The sequence below is a fragment of the Protopterus annectens genome, chromosome 12.part0 (assembly GCF_019279795.1).
Source record: "Protopterus annectens isolate FY-2018-M chromosome 12.part0, PAN1.0, whole genome shotgun sequence".
Classification (NCBI taxonomy): Eukaryota; Metazoa; Chordata; order Ceratodontiformes; family Protopteridae; genus Protopterus; species Protopterus annectens.
The window spans coordinates 1,468,088,726-1,468,102,988 of record NC_056746.1 but is presented as its reverse complement, the minus strand read 5'-3'; positions in this window follow the sequence as shown (position 1 = coordinate 1,468,102,988).

Below are 14,263 nucleotides of genomic sequence, written 5' to 3'. Positions count from 1 at the left end.
ACCAAATCCTGCTAAACAAACTAAACCAATATCATCTATCAAATTCCACTCTTACCTGGTTCCAAAGCTACTCAACTGACAGGTACCAATTTGTGAAATGGGAAAATTCTCTCTCTTCTCAGCTGCCCATAAATATAGGAGTCCCACAGGGTCCTATCTTAGGAACACTACTATTCACAGCCTTCACAAATGACCTCCATACCTCCACACAGCATGCATCTATAATTCAGTATGCAGATGACACTACCTTAATCTGTGCTGCACAAAACATTCCCACCCTCCTGCAAACAACTCAACTAGCATTCTCTGACGTTGAAAACTACCTTACCAAAGCCAAACTTATTCTCAATCCAAAGAAAACTCAGTTTATGATTATAACCAGTTCTAACAAAAACACTAACAGTCAATTCACTATCTACTCCACAAATGCTACTCCAATTGCTCCAGTGGCACAGGCTAAGCTATTGGGAATAACCATAGACTCCCATCTAAAATTTGATAGTCATCTCAACTTAACTATTAAAAAAGTACATGCCAAACTGGGGTCACTCTACCGTATCAAACCATTTCTTACCAGCAACACAAGATCAGCCATTGCTCGCTCCCAACTTCTATCCAACCTACTCTATGCATTTCCCATTCTGACTAATCTCAACAAAACTGAACTAAGCGAAAAGGAAGCCTGCTATAACAGAATTGCCCGCTTTGCTGCAAATTGCTCATATAGAACTCATCACTGTACTGCTTTGAGACAGCTCCACTTGCTTGAACTGCCCAACCTCCTAACCTACAATCAGCTCTGCCTCTGGCATTCTATCTGTTACCTCCCCAATAAGTGTCCTGCCCTCAAAAACCTAGTACAACATCACTCAGCCAAAAGGCCTCTTAGATCATCAAGCAAACTACTACTAGAAGTCACCAACAGTTACAATAGCTTTGGAGATGCACTATATAGTAGTTCAATGGCTAAAAAATGGAACTCTGTCCCTACTAGCATTCAAAACACATAATCCAAAGCCTCCTTTAAAGACCTCATCAGGCAACATCTCAAGCAAAGTTAGCAGTTCCATGATTGCTCCCCAGGCTAGTGAAAGCAGATAACATATACATACTAAATCTAGAGCAGTTGATAATAGTTTTCAATCTTACTCACAAACACTGGCTAATCAACAATGTATGTACTGTACCTGTGTACTATGTATGTATTCTACCTATGTTCCAAATTTCAGCTGCACACCACAAATCTATAAATTACCTTTAATTTTAAAATTAATATTTTTTGTTTGTTCTCTCCTCTGTAGCTGTTTATGTGCCACATACCACTGTAAAAAACATGTCTCTTGTAATTTGTATGTATACTGATCATGTCTAAATAACTAAATGTGTCTGTCATTTTTCTTTGTGGAGCTTTTCTCCCCGGACCTTTGCTGAAAAACGGCCTTTTCGGCTCAGTCAGACACCCCCGGTTAACAAATGTAAAATAAAAATAAAATAAATATACTAACTGCAGGATCGCACTACGGTGGGCAAAAGGGCATATACCTTTTACTTGCCCTACAGTACTCTACACACTGCCACTACTGCTGAGAACCCACAAAACATCTGCCATATTACTTTAGATACTTCCAATATAAATGTAAAGAGACATACCCACATTTAAAATACAACACTACCTTTCTACATGACTGTCAGTATTCTGAAAGTCAACACTGTAAGTTCCAGAAATTCTTTTAATCACAAACAAGTCAGAGGTGAATGGAAGCCCACATCATGGCTATAGCTTACAATTCAGTGAAATGAGATTCAGTCAAATGAGTTTATATATATATATATATATATATATATATATATATATATATATATATATGTGTGTGTGTGTGTGTGTGTGTGTGTGTGTGTGTGTCTGCATGTATGTGTGTGTGTGTGTGTGTGTATATATATATATATATATATATATATATATATATATATATATATATATATATATATATATATATATATATACATGGGTCTATGGGTCTACTTTAGATAATCAAAACACCACTTACCCAACTTTTAAAATGCCAAGATGAAAGCACCAAAAAAACCCATTTAAATGAACACTTACATCACAGACAAAAAACTGCACACACATAAAGACACATATATACATATACATATATATAGTTTTTTTGTTGTATTTTTTTTTATTTTATTTTATTTTATGCTTTTGTTGATCAGGTTATTCCCACTAGACTAGTGGACTCCTTTCAGGGGAGAGACCCAGAGTGGTGGTATTTCTACTACTAGAGGAAAATTTGAGTACGGTTCTGGAAAATTCTCTTACTCCTTACTAAAGGTGCGTGGCATTTTTTACATCAACCTCCTAAGCTACCAACAACTGGGACCTTGGTTTAACATCTCATCCGATGGATGACATGCTCTGGAATGTAGCACAACCATCTTTCCATGTTGCACTGTAGTTTCAGCAGTTTGAACAATTTTACAAGTTAACGGTTCATTGCATGACTTTTATGATGTTGATCTATCTGTTATCAAAAATTATGTGTTTATAGTCTTATAGATGTTGTTTTGGAAGTTTCAATAAATCTGTTTAATATTTTAAGATTATTGCCTTCCTAAACTAGTTTTATGACACCCATTTGAAAATGCCATGGACCCTGCTCCATATATCATATATCATGAAGGCACAGGTATGGGGTTCACACAGAGGAGTAACAGGGAGTTCTGCTTTCCCATTTATAGGTTTCCTCTTGCTTCCTACATAACATATATACCCTATGCGATGACAAACATTATTTCCATAGCATGTATATATTCCACAGATAGTCACTTACTTATATTCAATGCATTTGCCTTTCATGTTGTAGAATCATATTGTTTGACACTCTCATACATTGAAGATGTGAGATAGTGTCAGTTTTGTTTTTTGAATCATGCAGGTGCATTGACAATGTCATGTTTAAAAGTACCCACTAATCTTGCTTGATTGTAAAAGTGTCACTTGTCTCCCAAGGTTTATTTATTTATTTATTTATTTATTTGACATTTGTTTACATTTGTTTACCGGGGTGGTCTGACTGGGTCTACAGAACCCATTTTCAGCAGAGGCCCGGGGAGAAAAGCTCCACATACAGTACAATACAAATACAGTAAAATCCAATACAATAAAGATTACATTAGAAATACTATACAAAAATAAGTTGAAAGAACAAACTGCTACAAGATGTTAATGCATACTACACAGCAAGACAATTCTATAGTGTTAAAACATTATAAACAATAGTCGTCACTACCACCATGCATGATATAGTGTCCAAAAAATATTACGTAGGTAGTGCAGTGTGTGACATTGACTGCTATAGTACATGAAAAAAAATAGAATGTTAGTTTCACGTAGGAAAATAATAGCCAGAAAGTTAGTGATGCAGAAAGATAGTGAGAGAGAGTTAAAAATAATAGAATAAATACAGGCTAAGGATATGGTATAGGAGCAGAGAAGGAGTTAGAAGAGCCTTAGGATCTTGCAGTCTGTGAGGGATTGAAATGTGACAGAAGAGGAGGATGAGGTTAGTGCAGAAGAAGAGGAAGACCTGAGCATTAGGCAGGCTTTATGCAGGAGCAGAGCCATGTATTTTTGAGATGATTTTTTTTAAAGAGGCTTTGAAATGGGTTAGGCCAGGCATAGACCTGGTAGCTAGAGGTAGTGAATTCCATAGTATAGAGACAGAGTATGAATATAGAGAGTGACTTGGTTTTCTTGTGGGTTTTGATATAGCTAAGAGATTTTTGTCTTCTGATCATTGGGATCGATTTGGTTTGTAAGGTGTGACTAGATTGGTTACTGCAGAGCAGGCAGTAGACCTGAAATAAGGTTGTGTAAGGTGGATAGCTGAATAAAGGAAAATGTTTATTTTTAATTCATGAACATTGCATTGCATTTGGTACAGCATTCTTATTGGTAACCTTATTGCATGCTATCATAATATTATGGAATAGGATCATAAGTTCATAGGTATAAGTACTAGACAAGCTACCCTTCTGAGGCATTTTAAGCTTAACAAATTCCCTGAATCTGACCTTTAAAAATGGATTATAACCATATTACAGAATCCAAAAATGTTACTGTTGTTAAAGAACCTAAAATATCAGAAATTGTAGAAGAGTTAACATTATTGGCCAAACAGGTACATTTAAGAGCTATGAGGGATAGGACAGCAAAGGCAGGTTCCCATTGTAATCTTTACTCAGCTGCTAAAATTTGTATGACAATCTGGCACAGTATAAAAGTACTCCTAAACCATTCTCTGCAACCTCACACTAAGCATTCAGATCTAGCCTACTAAAACAGACTTACTTGCAATATGATACCTGTTCACATCAATTGTCCAAATGCCAATGTTTAGATTATGAAGTTCAAATAATGGCTCCTACAAAATGTTATATAATGCAATTAATTTAATGAATTTTATGTGATTCCCTTATATGTTATTTGCACATTATTAATTGAAGACAGGGCCTCAAATAATTCACTGGCTAAAAACACTAGACCATCTACAGGAATGTGAGAACCATGGCAATGCAACAGATACAGACTTAGTGTCAGTACTTGTGTAAAGCAACTGTTTAATGAAGTCCTCTAACATTACTTCTCTAATCACTTTAAGAAGCCAATGCCTAATTATCATGAGCTAGCATCTTTATTGCAAAACTGTAGTCTATTTATTCAATGAAATGGAAACACCAATGTTTGCAAGCACATTTTTTGGAATGAGTTAAAACATCTAATATTCATTCATATAGAAAAGGAACTAGAGGATCATGCTTTCCTACAAATTTATGTACAGCTTTGCCCGCAAAATACGAATGTTATTGAAACTGTGCACTTTGGTTTGTAAGTCAAACACAAATTCCCCTGTCTTTTGGAAAGCATCCTTTACTGCAGTCCTACTCGAGTCAGGAAAAGATTGTGTGCATTGCAACATGCTATTTACTTAATAAATACTGTGTAAAATCTTCATATATGTGGTGGATATGCAGAGAGAGGTTCATTTGCCTTCATTAAATTATTTCAGGAAAAATCACCACCAGTAATACTTAATCTAACAACTGGAAAGCATGTAATAATTTAAACAGAACATATTTATCTGAGACATTGCACGTATTTGATTGTCCCACTTTTTAAACTCCTTTATTAAATTACCACTTAAAATATAGGGAAACATACATTAATAAAAGAGAAAAACAATTTAATTTTTTTTCCATTTTCAAAAAGTATACACCCCATTTGTTTACCAGATTTTGGGATCAGGTTTTGCCGTTCCTATGGATGTCCACTATTCTGCTATTAAAATAGGCTCAGAACTGTCAGTGTTTTTTCCAGCACTTCATGCATTTTCCAACCAAGTTATATGCTTATCTCATTTGACAAATAAGAGCAGTTGTATAAGTACTGTAGGACTTCTCATCTTCTTATCCTTATTTAATAGCAGTAACACACTACTGACAATACTTTAGTATAAAGACAAGTATGCATGGCTATTCCCATCAGCTAATTAAACTTATCTAAAAGAAATTGCCATGTATCAGAGCTAAGAAACACTTTTGCAACATTCTCACCTAAATATAGAATCAGAGTCATCTAATTTGAACTTACTTCTGATTTATGAGTATATGCAAATCTTAAGTACAAATTCATAAATTAAAGCACATGCAGAAGGCATTACTGAATGAAAACATAATCAGAAAATGGCTAACAAATATACAGTTGTGAAGGATGTTACCATTTCATCCATCAAATACCTATCTAATAGTTTAAAGACATTGCATTAAACCTTTAGTGTTATATAATCACACTTGAAACAACACTAATTTACATCGTTATAACTAGGCTTTCTGTTGTTCAAAAAAAGTATAGCTTAACAACAAAAAACTCTGCTTAAGAGTAACCCAAGTGATAGGAAACCATTTTAATGTTAAATAAAACCATCATGCAGGAAATGCAGTACAACTTTATCTAAATTTAGAATGATAACAGTAGATTTACAGTATACAAAATTTTCAGTAGTTAAGAAAAGTTGCCAGTTTCACATTTGCCTATATCCCAACATATTTTATTTTAGAAATGTTTATAATTGCTTCAACAGATTAAAAAATAGTTTCTGAGCAATCACCCAAAGCAATTTTCATATTAAATTCAGACAAAAACACAAGCAACTGTAGTGCAATATAGATTACACTTGGAGCTCTTTCTGTAATTGGCATTAACAATTATTTTTAAAACCTCCAACTGTTTTCTTGATACTGTGTAAGAATAATATTCTGAACAAGATGCATTCACATTCATGTCACACAGAACCATCAGTTCAGCTCCCATAATCAAAACTATCATACTCTTATCCCTAAGGCAGGAAACAGTGCTTCTGAATTACCACCAACACTCTTAATGTTCCCCAGTTTAGTTTAGTTTTCTTTTGATTTTTTGCAAATTTTCACATGCAGTCTCAAAAGAGCACACACTGAGAAGTGCACTGACTGATTCTAAACCCAGCTGTCATATGAAAGCAGCATGCAGCCGTAGGATAGAAAACCTGATAAACAACCTTAATTACACTGTGGGTTTCACTGAAAATGCTAATATTAATCTGCAATGCTAGGGTGGACTTATTCTAAGAACATCAGTAGTGCTGCGATTGTTTGCATTTTCCTATTAGATTATATTTCTGCTTTAGTAGTTATGTAGCCAGTTCTGTGTGTATTATCAGTGCACTGCGTGGAAGCATTCCTTTTGTCTACCTCTTTATTTTCTTCTTATGCAACAAGTCATAGCTAAAAAAGAGACATTTTTATGCAATTTACATATCATGAATATATAAATGTGTATTTGTCCTTGTAAAAGTAGTCCTATTACAGCATTATTTGCATAATAACACAACAACTAATTTATTTTTACCAGTTGATGAGTTTTCTGTATTTGGTTATACTACTGCTGTGGGATAAATCATGTAAGTAGAGAAAAGGTAAGTGAGACTACCACATGATGTTAAATGTTCCCATTCACAATATTTGTAATATTTTGCAATCTATAATAAAAAATAATAGTAATCTAAAACAAGAGATAAAAAATTTAAATTATTCAGATATACAGGATATTAGCATGCATTTGTCTTCAGATTATTCAGATCTACAGGATATTACCACTCCTTTGCATGAAACCAGTCTTGCTGTGTAGAGGGTCAGTGCTTTTCACTTCAAGTCATCTGCACTGCAAAGGCCGAAGATCAGGAAATATCACAGATCAGGTATACTAATATAGGGAAGAGACAATAGGATCAATCATTAATAAGCCTTATTTCACATGCAGGAAGAGTAAAAATACCATTCTCCATCATGACACCCCAATATCTTTAAGCATATAGATGACATCAGGGAATGGTGCAAAGGTACTATGGAACCATGTGCATGACTTCTGAAAACATGGTCTAATATAAAAAAAAAATGTATAGAAAACCAGTCTGGTGAGTTCAGTCATGTTTAATTGATGCCTTGAGGGATAAAGTTACAAGCCTAAAATCTCTTTGTCTTCTAACCTAGACATGTCCAACCTGTGGCCCGCGGGCCGCATGTGGCCCTCAGAGCTCTTCCATGCGGCCCTCAACCTCTAACTGCAACATCGATGTATGCATGCCCCAAAACACTTTTTTTGTTTTGTGGTTTTCGCTCCCGTGACCTGTAACGCTAATGTCGGTGTGCGCATGCACCAAAGCACCCTTCTAGTTTTGTTTTTGAGCCAAAAAAGGGTCAGTGTGTTTACGCCATTATTTTGCACTGAACAATCAGTGTGTGTGTTCACGCTGAAGAGGAACTCGTGTATGGATTTGCCGCTGTTGCCTTTGAAAGGGACAGCAATTACCGGTGTTAATAGGTAAGTATGGAATGAGTGAGTGCATGCATGAAAGCAGAATTCTGTGTGTGAAAGTAGAAGAAGAGTGTGTGTGTGTGTGTGTGTGTGTGTGTGTGTGTGTGTGTGTGTGTGTGTGTGTGTATGTGTGCATGACAGAGAGAGACGCATGCACAAAGAGGCTAACAATGATCAGTCTACCTACTGAACACAAACAAGTTAGCTCACAAATATATCATACATTAAGAGTATACTTTTATTAAATTGCGGCTTCCCTGACAGGGAGAGTGTTGTATTGAACATGAACTCGTACCTCTTAACTGTATGGATTTTCAAATAATGTCTGTATTTTTGCCTCATCTTCCAATTTGTGTCTTTTGCTTAGGAAATAAAAGTAGTCATCCTAGGTAATGCAGTTCCACGGAGTAAGAATGAGACAGCAGCCTAGGGTTAATGGGTCAGTAGTGGACTGACTATGTGAGACTGTAGCATATAAAGTTGTATTGTTTTTTCAGATAAACAAAAAAGCACCTAGTACTGTTTTTTCATTGGTGGGTTCTAAGCAGTGGTAGATTGGACAACAGTAAGCATAGCTTTGGCGGATCATCAATACTGGCAAATCAAGTGGGCACAATGTCATTTTTTAAATGTTGGGGATTTTAGTGTGTGTGTGCTTATGTGTTGGGAGTGCTGCAACAGTAGATGATTATTAAAGACAGAGACTTACGGACTGTGGAGAATGTTTCTTTGTTTCAAAACCTAATACTTGGGTACGCATGCCAGAAGTAGATTTTTTAAGACATAGCTTTTTGCCATTTACAGTGGATGGATATTTACATTTAATGGACAATGTATTAGCGTGGGCCTGTGGGGTTCTGAAGGATGCCAAGTCTACCACTGCCAATGTCTTGTAAAGTGAGCTGGAAATGGATATTGGGATGTTACTGAAAAAATATAGTAAGTGGGCTTAGAAATATAGTTTAATTAAACAAAGTGTACTTTCAATTTACAGGCCATAATTTTATTTATTTCAGGTAGTCCAGATACTGGTAGATTGTATACCATTAGACTTAATTAGGGAGAGCTGTCATTCTGGGGAAACAAACAGCCCTAGTTTCAGTGAAAGCTCTGTGGTTGCTTGCAGGTAGGAAGTTGCAGGATGTTGATGCAATGTGTTTTATTTATTATTTTTAATGCAGTTGTCATTTCAAAGCATGGTTTTCTCTGATGCAAAAGAAGGCAGGACTGAATGAGCCATATAATGTTTAACTGACAATAATGGGATGGAAAGATTATAAGTGATGTATAATGTTTGTAGCTACAGTTGTTTCAATGGTGTCTGTAATGCATAACTATTTTTGGGCCTGTGCCACACTTTTATTTTTCGCTTTGTCCAGATTTCTTGCTCTAAGGTTGAGAGGTATGGTTCCATACTAAATCAAAAGTTGCATTTATCTTGGAAGACTTTTTGGCATAATTATGAAAAACAGAGCCTTTTTAATATCTCTGCTTATTTCCAATATAAACTGCCATGTAACCTTGCAAATAACCTTCTTATTAAGCTACTTTACTTCGTTTGGAATTGACAGGTATGATTCATCTGCTCGGACATAAGCATAGAGTGCTAATGTGAGTTTGATTTCTTGCAGGAGTCTGTGGTTTACATAATCACAATAACTTTGTGTTTCTGGGTGTGTAATCAATTTAACAGTTTTAAAGATGTTTTCCAAAAATAAATAAATATATAATAAATAAATAATCCTCTCTACACTTTGAGCTATTGACAAAGTCTGGGAATTTGTTTTTTTTCAAAAGCGAAGGTCAGCATTACAGCTCAGTAAACTATCAGCCTGTGAGTAACTTCTGCACAAATTAAAATGTCTGAATGTCAAATGGCTTTAGATTGGAGGGAAGTTTATTTTTATTTATTTTATTTTATTTTACATTTGTTTACCGGGAAAGTCCGACTGGACACAGGTCCATTTTCAGCGGAGGCCCGGGGAGAAAAGCTCCAAAAATAACACAAAACAATATAATACAATACATGAGAGAGAGAGAGACAGCAAATTATGGATGTAGTACTCATACAGTATGGCAGAGATTACATCTCGTAACAGTGAGAATCATTGAGGTACAGAATAAACTTAAAAACATTTTTTTACAGTTATAATTACAGCAAGGCAAATATCAATGAGTTAAGTTTTTAGGAGAAAGCTGTTTGTACATAGCTGAAGCTCTGAAACAATCTTTTGATGTGGATTAACCTGGGGATTGACACAAGTTATATGTTTACACCAGTATGTAGCATTATAGTTTATGGTTTTCTTATTGATATACTTTTTGCCGAGCAGTTGTTTGTTGATTTATTGATGGTCCTTTTGGTGGTGGGAAATTACATGGATGAATCCATCTCTATTATGATTTTTTTTTTCAGATATTTTGACTTCCAGACAATTTCATTCAGTGAGTAGGTGTCATGTGATTACTGAGGTTGCCTATTTTACAAGTAGGGGCTTTTTTGTGTGTGTGTGTGTGTGTGTGTGTGTGTGTGTGTGTGTGTGTGTGTGTGTGTGTGTGTGTGTGTGTGTAAGAGAGAGAGATTTAATATGTATACTGAATATAATTTTGCAAATGGAATTCTTAGTTAAACATGCCCCTCTTTTTGGGCAACTAGACTTGAGTAACCAATATTAGATCTTAGCCATCCAGCTGGGAAAGGTTAGTATGCAGATTTTCCATCTGGTTTGATGAAAGCTATGCTACTTACCCAAGGACTACATTTATGGCTATCCATCCAGCCATCATGTTGCTGAACTACATTGTATGATAATGAGAGGAGCTTTTTACAGAAGTTGAAGGATTTTGTGTCAAGAACCTGTCCATAAAAAGTGGCTTGTTTATGTTGCAGTGAAGGCTGTGGTCTTTGTAGTGAGCGTTTTGTATAACCAGTATTTCTGAGGTAGAGGAATTCTCTTAAGGCAGGATCTTTCTTAGCCTGGAAAGCAAGCCAATGATGAAATTTATAGGGGCCAGTGAGAGACAGAGGAAAGCAAGAAGCTTTTTAGTCTGTTTGGATAACTACATGAACTTAGTCCTTTGAACTTTTTTGTCAGAAATGGTTGTAGTCTTTCTTTTGGCAGGGTGTTTTGCTTAGGCACATGCCAAAAGGGGCATTGCACTCAATAATGGCTCTTGTAAAGGAAGAATACAGGGATGTTATGACCTCCTTGTCCCTGGATGAGATACCCTTAATAATGAAGTGGGCCATGTAAAAAGCTTTCCTTACAACAGAGACAACGTGGTGGTCAAAAGTCAGGTTTCTATCAACCTGGGTGCCCAAGTACCATACGACTTATTGCGTGCTTACAACGTTGTTATTAATGTGATAATGTGTGGGGACATCACTCTCCTCAAAGGGGATGATGATGCATTTTTTGGCATTTCGCTTGAGGCCATATTTCCAGCACCAGTTATTTGTTTGGGTGAGACCCTCTTGTAGCTTATTCAGAATTGTTTTATTAAGTCAGTAATATGAATTCTTTACTTTATTGCAAATTTGTTGGGTTATTTTTGTGGATTATAGTATTGTAGGACTGCTGATGTTGACATTTTACGTAGTTGGACTGCTGGAATGGTTTTCCCAGTGAGAAATGCTAGTACTGTAGTGAATATATGTTTATTTGTAAGAAAAAAAAAAAAATATATATATATATATATATATATATATATATATATATATATAGATAGATATATTAACTAAGATGTTAGAGTTAACTGTTAGATTAGAGAATTAGAATTAGAATGAGAATTAGAATTTTAAGGCAGATATTGGGCATTTATTATATTTATTCATTGTTCAAAGGTACCTACAGTACAGCCAGGAGGTCGACTGTGGTCTTCCGGAGCAACGAAAGAGTTAACTATATGATATATTTTATATGTGGCCCTAAGACCATTTCTGTTCACTCAATGCGGCCCTAGCAAGCCAAAAGGTTGGACACCCCTGTTTTTAAAAACCTGAAGTGTGGTAGGAAGTGCAGGCTGAATCATTGATAACATTTACTGAGACAATCAATTTCTCAGCAGTGCTTTGCATTTCTGCAGAGATTATAACCAAATATTTAAGTATTTAAAATCTTGCAACTATCCCTCTAGACCATGAATTAGGGAGCCTTAGGAAAACTGAAGTTGTTGTTTATTACTAATAAACAGCGACTCTATTTGGGACTAACGATAACTGAGATTTGGTCAGTAGAGTTGAAAATAAGAGTCGCTAGGATAGTTCTTTTTACACATAATTGAGTTAATACCTTATCATTTCATGAAAATGCCATCAATATAGTATGTAACTTAATATGAATCAAGTAGAAAACAATGTCTAACATTAGAAAATAATGGCAGGTAAAATATATATATTCTTTGACGGGATATCTTGTTTTGTGTTACCGTCTGATTAACTGACAAACAGAAAAGACTGTTATTAAAATGCAATGCTAGAAAAAAAGTGAACCATCTTGGAAGGGCAGTATCTTCTAGTTGTTCATTTTTAGAGTTCAGAGAAAGAGATAAGACCTGTCAAAAGTAACAACAAACAAATAGAGAGCAGTTGAGAGGAGGAGGTTTCAGTCCTGTAGGTTTATTTTGCTATCATAATTATAACATAGAACAAAACAAAAGCTTGCATGCACTGCAAGAGGAAGAATTAAGTCATATAGTAATAAAAAGTACGGACTATTAAAATTTGTAAAAAGGCAAAAAACAAACAAACATGTTTTTCATCCTTTTCATAGCCCATGTACAGCTCTCCTTAATGTTACAGCATCTGATAACCAGTATCAAAATGCTGGGAACTTAGTCTCAGCAAGTCCCACAGATAATGCCAGAAAAGGTGTTGCTCAATCCTTTATCATCTCTCCATTAGATGCTACCATCTTGATTAACTTACAATCCACTTAATTCTTACTCTTGAAACAGTGGTGTAATAACATGACAATTCATTGTCGGTCATCATTATCAGCCACAATACTGCCTTGCCTTAAAAATGATTTGAGCAGTATTTTACACATTCCTATCTGTACACCTCCTACAAACTCATTTATTATCTCCTCCTTGTTTTCCAACTCTCCCTCTTCCTTCTACCGAAACATTCCCTCTGTCTAACCTCTTAATACTAATCCTCCATTTTCTAGTTTTCTCTCCATCTGTTAAGTGCATTTCTAAGTGTGCTTCTTAGCTCTTTACAAAATGCTGCAATTAATTAATGACAGTCTGTTATATTTTGTATATTTGTTGATTACTTGTATACATCTCTTTACTATGTTCTTTATGTAATATTGTATTTTTGGGGAGCTTTTCTCCTTGCGCCTCCATTTAAATGGAGTAGCATTCTGCCCAGTCAAATTATCATAGTAAACAAATACTATAAACAAATAAAATAAAGTTGAGTTTGGAAGTCATTCTGACATGTGTGATACTTTCACTAACCGATGAGTTAAATAGTTACAAGTTAATTAATTTAGCGATGATTTTGCCTTTCCTTTCTTGAAAATGCTGATTTGATAAATGCCTAGTACCTTTTAAGCACATATTTGGTTTTGTTATACAGTAGACTTAATCTACCTTTTTGTAGTGAGGTTATTAAGAGTTTTCTCTAATGGTTAACTTTAAAGTTAAGTTAGGCAACACTGACCAGTGCAGAAACTAAACAATTTACTTTGTCAGGTAAGGGTAAGGATGGTGCTGTCGAGAACGTCCACCAGTACCCATGAATATCTCTAGATCATTAAAGGTACAGTGACTCTTATTTCTCCATAAACAATGCGCTATTAGCATCAAAAAAAAGTTTGTGTTATTTCCAAAAATATGTTTAGATTGGGTTATTTAAATAAACAGATTGTTTCAGAATATCTTTTTCTTTGATTATGTCAAGTTTTATGACTTTTAATGATCAACAAAATTATGTAAATGTTTATTAAATTCTCTTCGTAGACAGAAAGCAGTGGTATAGGGTTACCTTTTAAAACATATAACAAGCCTAACAGCAACTTTTTGAAGTCCATCTTCCACCTTGTCTCGTATAGTAGGGAGTCTTATCATTTTTCTGAATAATATTTCCTTCCTTACTTTGTGTGATGGCATGCTTTGGTTGAGCTTAGTCATATTAAGCCTAAATACCAAATTAAACTATAAGGATGGTTTTATAGCCATTTGTTGGTTTTAGGAGATGTTTCTCTGTCCAAGATTATTGGTGCTCTAACAATGCCTCAGATGTAATAATGTGGATCTTTAATGGAGAAGCACGCCCACAGACTGAAAAAGCATGTTTATTTCATCATGTCTTGATGTTTCCTACATGTTAACACC